Below are 9,983 nucleotides of genomic sequence, written 5' to 3'. Positions count from 1 at the left end.
CAGTGACCCCAGCACTCAGGAAGTTTAGGCAGGAGAATACGATTTGGAGGTCAACCTGGACTATAGTGAGGGTCAGCCTTGGCAACTTAGTGACAATCTGTCCCAAAGAAAGTAGGGACAGAGGTCAAGTAGTCACATAGGGCCATGGTGAAGAGCAGCATGGCAGAGCAGGTGTTTTAGTTAGGGTTCTGTTGCTGTGAAGAGGCACCATGACCACAACAACTCTTTTTTTTTTTTTCCAAGCTGTGACTGTTTATTAATGACAAGATTACAAAAATACCACAGGCACCTTAGTTCAACCGTCTAATAAGCCTGTTTATCTGGTCTTCCCTGTTGCCAGCATCGCCACCTTCCACAAAGTGAGTGGTCTTTTTCTTCATCCCGCCCCGTGGAGAAGACAGTTTGAAGGGCCACAGGAAGTTGTTGGCTTCCTTGAAGCGTTTCCCCACTGTGTAGATCTCATGGATCAGATCCTCCATGCAGATAATGCTGTATTTACCAAGAGATCAAGCAATCAAGGAATTCTCCGTCAAGGCAATTCTCTTCTTATTGATTTTGCCATAGCCATGCTTGTAGATGAGCTCGTTTACTGACTTCAGGTTGGGGTACACCCATGCAATGTATGGTTCCACGATGCTCAGCATGTTAATCGAAGCCTTGTTGAGCTTAACAAAGGTGTCATTGAAGATCTGACGAAGACCGAGCAGCTGCAACACCTTACAGACCTTTGGGCTCACACCATTGACACCTCGAATTCGGATGACGAATGCCAGCTTGGGTTCTGCCAGCACGTAGAAGTTTCCAGCTTTCCTTGCCATCCTTGCCATGCGAATCTTCGTCGGTACATCTGCCTGTATTCCTTGTGATAATGCTTTGCCCTTTCATAGATGAGCTTCCTCCATGCCTTCCCCTGGGGTGTCTTCAATGCAAACTTTTTCTGGGAAGCACTTCACCTTCAGCTCCGCGAAATTCCTTAGCTTTTTCTTAAGGGTCTCTGGCACAGCAGGAACCTTCTTTTTCTTCTCCAGCACAGCCTCCATGGCTCCTTCCAGTGTGTGTGTGTGTGTGTGTGTGTGTGTGTGTGTGTAGGGGGAGGTGGAGAGAGCCACAGCAACTCTTATAAAGGAAAACATCTGGTTGGGATTGGTTTATAGTTCAGTCCATTGTTGTCAGGGCAGGAAGCACGGCACCACACAGACAGACATGGAGCCGGAGAAGGGGCTGAGAGTTCTGCATTGGGATCTGAAGGCAGCAGGAAGAAAGTGTGAACTGCTTGACCTGGCTTGAGCTTTGGGTCCTCAAAGTCCACCCCAGTCCTTCCTCCAACAAGGCCACACCTGCCAACAGTGCCACTCCCTACAAGCTTATGGGGGAGTGTTCCACCCAGTCCCTCATGCCTGTAGCCAAAGGATAATGCAGAAATGCATTCAGTCCAACTTCAAAAGTCCCCACAGTCTACAACAGTCTCAAACTCATTTAAAAGTTTAAAGTTTCAACTCCCTTCTGAGAGTCATGCAATCTCTTAACTGTAACTCTTGTAAAATTAAAATAAAAAAGCAGTTCACATCCTTCCAACACACTGTGGCTGAGAATGCACATTACCGTTCCGAAAGGAAGGAAAGGGAGCATAGTGAGGTCTTTAGCTTTCAATAGCAGATGAAACGGATTAAAACAGAACAGGTTGAACAAGTCCCCCAACAGGACCCAGCTTCTCCACAACAGCAAATACGCCTTCTAAAGTTACATGGCTAACATCCCCGGGAAGTCTATTTAATGATTCAATTCAATTAAGTATATTTTTCCTCTCCAAGGAATTTTAAGTATAAAGTCCCAATCTCGCTGAAAGATCTCCAGCAGAGTGGTTTCTGGGCCAGCCTCTCACCTGCAGCGACCCCACACAGATGAAAAGCAAGTGCCAGTAGTTTATTTATTTCTCCCAACATAGTCCAGGATGAATACTGATGTCATCTCTAATTAGCAGAGGCCCCTGGCCGCCTGGTCCCAGTGAAAACTGGCTGTCTGTGGGTAGGGACAGTCTCTGAACTAGCTCTCCTGCAGAGGCGCTCTAATTACCAGTTAGGAAAACAAGCTTTGTGATGTTGTCAACATCTCCCCAACAGGGCAGATAATTGTTAACACACTTTCAGCCAGGGGTGGGTTTCCAAAGGCAAGAGCACTAGGTCCTGGGGAACTAGAATTAGAGTTCATCTTCATTTCCTAACTGTCTTGTCCTTGGAGCTCCTGGTCACTGTCCATTTTTGTGGAATCAAACCCATCCCAAGAAAGGTTCAATATATGATGGCTTAAGGAGGATAGAGTGTGAGTCACTACTGATAAATTTCACAACAGACTGTTTAAAAGGGGGTTAGTAAGGCATAGCTTGAATCCCCTGCTACAGGAGATTCAAGTGTCAACTTTCCTCTCTTAGTGCGTAGTCCTGCTGCTGTATCTTCTGTGTTGTGGCCCCTTTGGGGGCCTCTTCCTCATTCTCCTGGCTAACCCTGCCTGCCATCTTGACATTCTCAGCTCAACCTACCATCTTTCAAAACTCCCCATAACACCCTCCCTCCATGCCCTTCTGACTCCTGTCATCAAACAAGCTACCAGCATCCTCCCTGAACCACATCTGGTGACAGGACGAGCAGAACATCTGGTTGACAAGGTCGTGGAATGGGCAAGATCCAGAGGCAGGCATGTCATTTAGAAAGCTGCAACAGAGACTCTGTGTGGTTTGGCCTCTGGCTATTTGGATGACATTTGTTGATGTACCGAGTTATGGCTTTAACCGACTATTTCATGTCACTCCCACAGGTACCACCATATCTCCATTTTACAGAAAGGAAGTCAAGATTTGCAGAGGTTAATTGGCAGGAATGGAGTTGAGAGCCCAGCTCAGGGGCTCTGGCTGCTTACTGCAGTGCAGAGGGGTGGGAGCTGGGAGTGAGGGAGGTGAGACACTCAGGAGACAGGTCCAAGTTTCTGAATTGAGGCACATAGCAGATGAAGCCACTTGTCAAGAGGGAGAAAAACAAAAGGGGATGTTCTTTGGGGAGGGAGGCAAATGGCAGTTTGGAAAGTGTGAGCTGTCTTAGGACACTGTCACGTTGTGTGTTCTCAAGAGGCTCATCTTGTCCTAAAAGAGACAGTTGATATGTCAGTCACCATTGTAAGCTATGAGGGCTCCCAGTATGGAGAAGTTTCCCAGGGACAGAAGAGGGAAATGGGGCTGCATAGGACACTGAGACATCAATATTTGAGTAGTTCCCTGAAGTCAGAGATATGCTTGACATAGGGCCCAGCACCTGCTTGACAGACATCTTTGGAGATAGTTCATGGTGTCTGCACACAGGAAATCAACAGATCTTCAGGTTGGGAACACAGTGGCTACTGCTGTTCTCACCTCAAGGGTTCACACTCTTCTCCCACCAACAGAAGAACACAGGAGTAATCCCACCATTGGGGCATTTCAGCAAACAGGTGGTTCACGAGGCTTAGGTGTTTGATGTTCCAGTTTCCTCTCTCTCTCTGTTTCTCTCTCTGTCTCTCTGTCTCTCTGTCTCACTGTCTCTCTCTCTCTCTCTCTCTCTCTCTCTCTCTCTCTCTCTGTGTGTGTGTGTGTGGGGGGGGTATAGGGTGGAGGACAACTTGCAGAGGTTGGTTCTTTCCTTCCATATGGAGTTCAGGAATTGAACTTAGGTGGCTCAATTAGGCAGCAAGTACCTTTAACCACTAAATGATTTCACAAGCATAAATACGCTGGTGTATTTTAAAGAGTAAATACATCCTTTAAGAGTATGCTGAGATGGAATATCTACTGTCTTGAAGGGCTTGAAGGATATCCTAGAGGACTAAGGACTTTAGATGATGACAAAGGCCATGCTGTTCCCTTCTCCAGTGCTGAGCAGTCAGGGGCTCTGGGAGGTGAGGATGTAGAGAAAGCCACACATGGTCAGTTCTGTGCATGTGGTGGCCTTTGCCTGGTGACAGAGGGAACTGTACACAGCATTCCTGTTTCCTCAGAGAGCAGAGTGGGGGATGCACCTGCATGGGCTGTTGCCAAATTGCTGAATCACCTAGCCCACCCTCTCCCTTCACTTTCTTTGTCTCCCTTCATCCTCTTTGCCTATCTTTCAAAGGACCTGTATCCTCTCCTAAGTTCATCTACTCTTCTCCAAGTGACCCTAATCTGCAAATGAACATGTCCCAGAACATCCTAGAACCACTGCGAGTCTTAAAAATTCAGGTGTTTACCTCCAGAGAATCTAGGAAATAGGAGGGCCCTAAGGGAGACATATATGGTCCCGCCCTCTACCGCCTGGAGAAGGGGAAAGGGACAAGAGACCCTGAGCAAATTGGGAGCACAGGTGGAGGGGAGGGAGGTAGGAGAAAGAGAAGGGGAGAAGAGGAGGGGGGAAGGACATGAAGGAGCAGGAAGATTGAGTGGGGGGCAAAACAGAGGAGAGCAAGAAAGGAGATATCACAATAGAGAGAGTCATTATAGGTTTAAAGAGAAATCTGCCACTAGGGAGATTGATGGCTACCTTATATGCCATCCTAGAGCCCTCATCCAGTAGCTGATGAAAGCAGAAGCAGAGACCCACAGCTAAATACTGTGCCAAATTCCTAGAATCCAGTTGCAGAGAGGGAGGAGTGATGAGCAAAGGGGGCAAGGCCAGGCTGGGAAAATTCCTAGAAACAGTTGACCTTGTGGACCCCAGTCTGACAGCTAGGGAGCCATCATAGGACCAAATCAGACCCTCTGAAGGTGGGTCTTAGTTAGGGGACCTGGGCAGTCTATGGGGCCTCAGGCAGTGGAACCAATATTTATCCCTAGTACACGAATGGACTTTGGGAGCCCATTCCACATAGAGGGTTACTCTACATACACAGGTGAGGGCCTAGGCCCTGCTCCAAATGATGTGATAGACTTTGATGATCTCCCATGGAAGACCTCACTCTTGCTGGGGAGTGGATGGGGGTGGGATGGGGGGTTGGTGGGGGACATGAGAGGAAGGGAAGGAGAGGGAACTGGGATTGATATGTAAAATAAGATAGTTTCTAATTTAAATAAAAATTTATATATAAAAAAATTCAGGTGTTTTATCTTTTGGCTACAAAATTTTCATTTCTGTTCCTTGGACTTCCCCATTTTGAGCATATACGCTTTACAGTAGGTATTCTAGCACCTAGAGTAAGAGTCCCAACATTCCAGGCATCTGGGTCTGATCGACTTTCCCTTTGAGTCTTTTGACTTAAGTCTCTCCTCTCCTCTCTTCTCCTTTTCCCTCCCCATTCTCTCCCCTTTCCCTACCTTTCTTTCCTCTCATTCCCCCATTCCCTTCTTCCCTCCCCTCCCCTCTTCACACCCCCATGTCAAGCACTCTGGAGTTGTGTCCTGTGTACTGTGACACTATTCTCTCTGGGTTCTGTAATGTTCCTCTGAAGACAGCTGCGCTTTTGCCTTAGCAGGAGAACAGGTTAGATTCCCTGTTGCTTGTTCTGGACAGTGGTCAAATCTTGACCTGATCGTTGCAGCTTTTGCTATTTTGCATGCTTTGGGGCAAGGCAGAGATTTGTGTGAAGTCCTCATACAGAATCAGGCTTTCCATCCTGGTCCTCTTCCCTCTAGGGTTTTTCACTTACTCTCCAGTAATCTGGGCTCCTTTGTCTGGTTTCTTTGGTCTCAGCAATAGCAGGTATTTGCAAAACTATTATTTATTCCTAACTCAACTGCTTAACAACAGTGGTTTGTCCTCAGGGCAACATCTTGGTGAGAGAGAAGGGATACAATTCATTCCCATGCCAGTTCTTCTCTAAGTCTGATTTAAAAATATTTTGTTTCAAAATAGAATCCATTGTAGTAAGTAAGGTACACACCAGGACACTGTAAGGTATACATCTTGCTGTGGCTGGAAGATGAAGTACTCCCCAGAGAGCAACACAGTTTGGGGAGGTTACATAGCCCCGAGGAGGTGGGTCCCAGGTATAGTGACTGCCAGCTTTTGAGGGTTGTCTTGTCCTTTTTCTTCTCTGCCTTCTGTCTGCATGAGGTGAGCAGCCTCTACTACATGCTCTCACCTGTTCTGATTCACTGTGGGCAATGACTCAACAGTGCAAAACTATGGATACCACGATGCTGTCTGCTTAAAAAATGTTGCCTTCTTTTGAAAAGTTGGTACTCTGCCTCTCTTACGTGCATTCTTACTAAGGTGGAGGACAGGAACTAATCCATCATTTCAGGGGCCCTTTTCCTTCTGGTTGGTGAGCATAAATGTGGTCTACTCAGATGCTCTTGTGTTCTACTTGAGGTTCCAATTTGTTTATTTTACTCATTAGTGACTCTGTACTCCCTGACCCACACCTCCCCCCATCCTCTTCACCCTTGGAACCACTGCTTTGTACCATATTCATGTATTTCACCTTTGTATTTCTGTGTGTGGTATGCATGCACGTGTGTGCCTATGCATATGTGCAGGCATGTAGAGGGCCATGGCTGATCATGGGACTTTTTTTTTCAATTGTTCTTCAATTTTACATTGAGGTGGGCTCTCTCAATTGAACCCAGAGCTCACATAAACAGCTACCATTCTACCCAGCCTGCCCCATCCACTCAGTCTCCACAGTCTGAGCACTGGATTACAGGCAGGCTACCATGCTCACTGGAATTTGAACTGTTTTTGGGGACCCAAGCTCCAGTCCTCATCCTTGCTGCTTGTGTGGCAAACACTTCAAGTGCTAAAGCCATCTCTCCAGCCATTTTACTTTTTAAATATTTAATTTCACACATATATGGTATCATGCAACATCCCATTGTATAATGTACTCCAGGTCTATTATACAGGGAACTCATCCCTTTAAAGACTGAAATATACACAGTACATACTACATACATATGTGTACTGCACTTAACTGCTGACTCATCTTTCCACCTCTTCATGCACATCTGGATGGTCACAGCCTCTTGATGATATCTACACGTGCATATTCATAACAGCATCGTTCTCTAGGTTTTGAGTGCTCTGAATTGAGTGCTCTGCTCAAATCTCAGGTATGCTTTAGGGCTTTCTTTCTTAAAGGCAGTTAGTCTTTTGGTCTGTGGAGACTCAGCCCACGAATCTTCAAGTAGCATGTGAGTTGCTCTCCTTTCTGCTCAGGTGCAGTGTGACATTCTGTCTCTCATTTTCACTCAAACAAGGGAGCTGATGTTGGTCCACCAGCTTTCCGAGCTTTTCCTGGGTCTCTATGGAGCTGCTCATTACAGGAGGCTCTCTGAGTAGCACCTGCACCTAACATAGACCATCCTTCTCTTCAGTTGCTGCCCATGGCTACTAGGCTGGGGTCAGCCCCTCCTCTGGCTCTTCTGCTTTGGTTACTACTCCACACCCACTCAGGAAACCAGGCTCAGAAAAGCTGGGGCCTGAGACACCTTTGTTATTCCCTCCGAAGTCTTTACTGTGCTCCAGGACCAAGGATGAAAGTGGGGTGCTTTTGCATCAAGACCGCTTCTCATGATTTGTGGGGGGTGCCTTTCTTGAGTTGGGGCATGAAGGTCCACACCCTCCGTGGGTCTTACATTCTTGTACTGGATATGTGAAATAAAAAATGTTCTAGCACAGAAAAATAGCCAAATTTGGAATTTTGAATTAGAAATGTGCAACCATGTGCATATGCAGATATCAAAAATGTTGACAGCCTGGTGTGGTAGCACCTGCCTAGAATCCCAGAGTCAAGAGTTCAAAGTTATCTCTGGCTACATAGCTGAGTCCCAGGGTAACCTGGGCCACATGAGGCCCTGTCTCAACAAAACAAATGAAACATAAAAAAACTGAAATATGAAACATTTGTTGTAGATAAGGACTACCCAACCTGTAGCACAAGGCTAAGAAAATATGGCTCTTTCCTGGAAGTTCCTCTCCAGTACTAAGTAAGGGCTGCTTATTATTGTGGCTGCTACAGAGCTGTCTTAGCTAGGGTTTTTACTGCTCAACCTGTTGCACAAGGCTAAGAAAATATGGCTCTCTCCTGGAAGTTCCTCTCCAGTACTAAGGGCTGCTTATTATTGTGGCTGCTACAGAGCTGTCTTAGCTAGGGTTTTTACTGCTATGAAGAGACACCACAAGCATGGCAACTATTATAATGAAAACAGTAATTGGGTGGCTCACTTACAGTTTTAGAGGTTCAGTCCATTATCATCATGAAAGGGAGCATGCTGAGAGGTACATCCTGTTGCCTACAGGAAGTAAACTGAGACACTGGGAAGCATCCTGAGCCTAGGAAACCTCAAAGCCTACCCCCACAGTGATACATTTTCTCTAACAAGGCTATACCCACTCTAACAAAGCCATACCTACTAATAGTGCCACTCCCTATGAGATTATGGGGGCCAATTACATTCAAACCACCACAACAGCTTTACTCTTTCACTTTATTCTGTGAGCAGCCAGGCCATGGTACATCCTTAGGCACAGTACTAGGCACAGATAACAGGAATGATCCTGGTATCCTGTGGCTTGCATCCCAGTGGGGTGACTTTTGATAATCTTTTGGTTGTCTATCAAGCACATTTGTTAGTATACCACAAAACTCAAACACACACACACACACACACACACACACACACACACACACACACCAAATAAGGGGATTTGGCTGTGTGCCAAGGAAGACCACTCTCACCAATAACTGCTGAACTGAGAGAAAACAATAACAAGATACCAATGGCTGTCACAAGAAAGGGCCAGTATGAAGGCCTGGATCTTAGAGATGGCCAGCAAAGCTGTCCAGAGACAGGCTTGGGAGGCAGATATAGGACATAGTGAGTGTGGCCTGATAGCTCAATAAGGACTTTATGCTGAAGCCCTCAAAATGAGGAAGATTACTGTTAGAGATATCCAATGGAATGAGAGGTCACATCATTATTCGATCAAGTTTATTTACAAACTGAAAACATACAGGGAAGACTTGGTAAGTGCTGCGAGGCTGCCAAGTTTTAAAATAACGAAATAGAAACTGACAGAAGGAAAGAGAACCCAGTCAATAGAGTTTTTTTTTTTTTTTGAAAATGCTGTCTATTTTTTTAAAAAAAATCTTGCACGAACACACATACACACACACCTCTTAATGACAGAAACAGAATTTTGTGTAGTTATGTATAAAAAACCACCAGCCAAAATGGTTTTTGGCCTGTGCAGCCAGATGCTATGGTTATGTGAGAAGAACATGTCTTCCCTCAGTGTCTACTCTGGGAAGCATTCACAGAGCCTGCTCCTGGCTCAAAGCACTACCATGCCTACTCTGCAACTGCAGAGCTGCCACAGACTCTGCTTAGAGGGTAATAATGGAGAGTTCAAGTCCAGGCAAAACATGTTTCTGCTGCCTCTTCTTCAAAGATTTTGCTCTAGAACCATACCATGTATGTACCATCTAGAATTGTGAGACAAATGGTCCTAGGCATTTGTTTGGGCTTAGAACCAGTCTTTTGCCTTGTAGTTATCTATCTGCAGCTGACACTCCCCTAAGACGGATGTTTAAGATATGCAGTGTGTTCTGTTTGGTAGACACACAGTTCATTCCCTCCTCACCCGCATACCCTTCCAACCTGTATACTGCAGTTAAGATGATCATCACTTAGCTAACCTCCTCCACAAACAATTTGAGACCACTTTAAATAACTTTTCAGTTTTAGTGGCCCCTTGACTTTCTAATTAATGAGACTAATAGGAAGGGAGCAAGAACTGACTTAAAGCTCTACTATAGAGCTATAGTCCTTCAAACAGCCTGGTATTGGCACAAAAATACACAGGTAGGCCAATGGAATCGAATCGAAAATACTGTCATTAACCCACACATCTACAAATGAGTGATTTTTGACAAAACAGCTAAAAGTATATAATGGAAGGAGAAAATCATCTTCAACAAATGGTGCTGGTACAATTGGATGATGGTGTGTAGAAGACTGCAGATAGACCCATGTCTGTCGCCAT

General features: G+C 45.6%; 1 pseudogene; it reads right to left on the bottom strand.

Moving 5' to 3' along the window:
• Positions 1-290: 290 nt before the first annotated feature.
• LOC127217170 (60S ribosomal protein L7-like) lies at positions 291-9,587 on the bottom strand (annotated as a pseudogene).
• Positions 9,588-9,983: the final 396 nt, after the last annotated feature.

This window comes from Phodopus roborovskii, unplaced genomic scaffold, assembly GCF_943737965.1.
Source record: "Phodopus roborovskii unplaced genomic scaffold, PHOROB, whole genome shotgun sequence".
In the NCBI taxonomy this organism is placed as follows: domain Eukaryota; kingdom Metazoa; phylum Chordata; class Mammalia; order Rodentia; family Cricetidae; genus Phodopus; species Phodopus roborovskii.
This window is presented reverse-complemented; position numbering and strand designations above follow the sequence as displayed.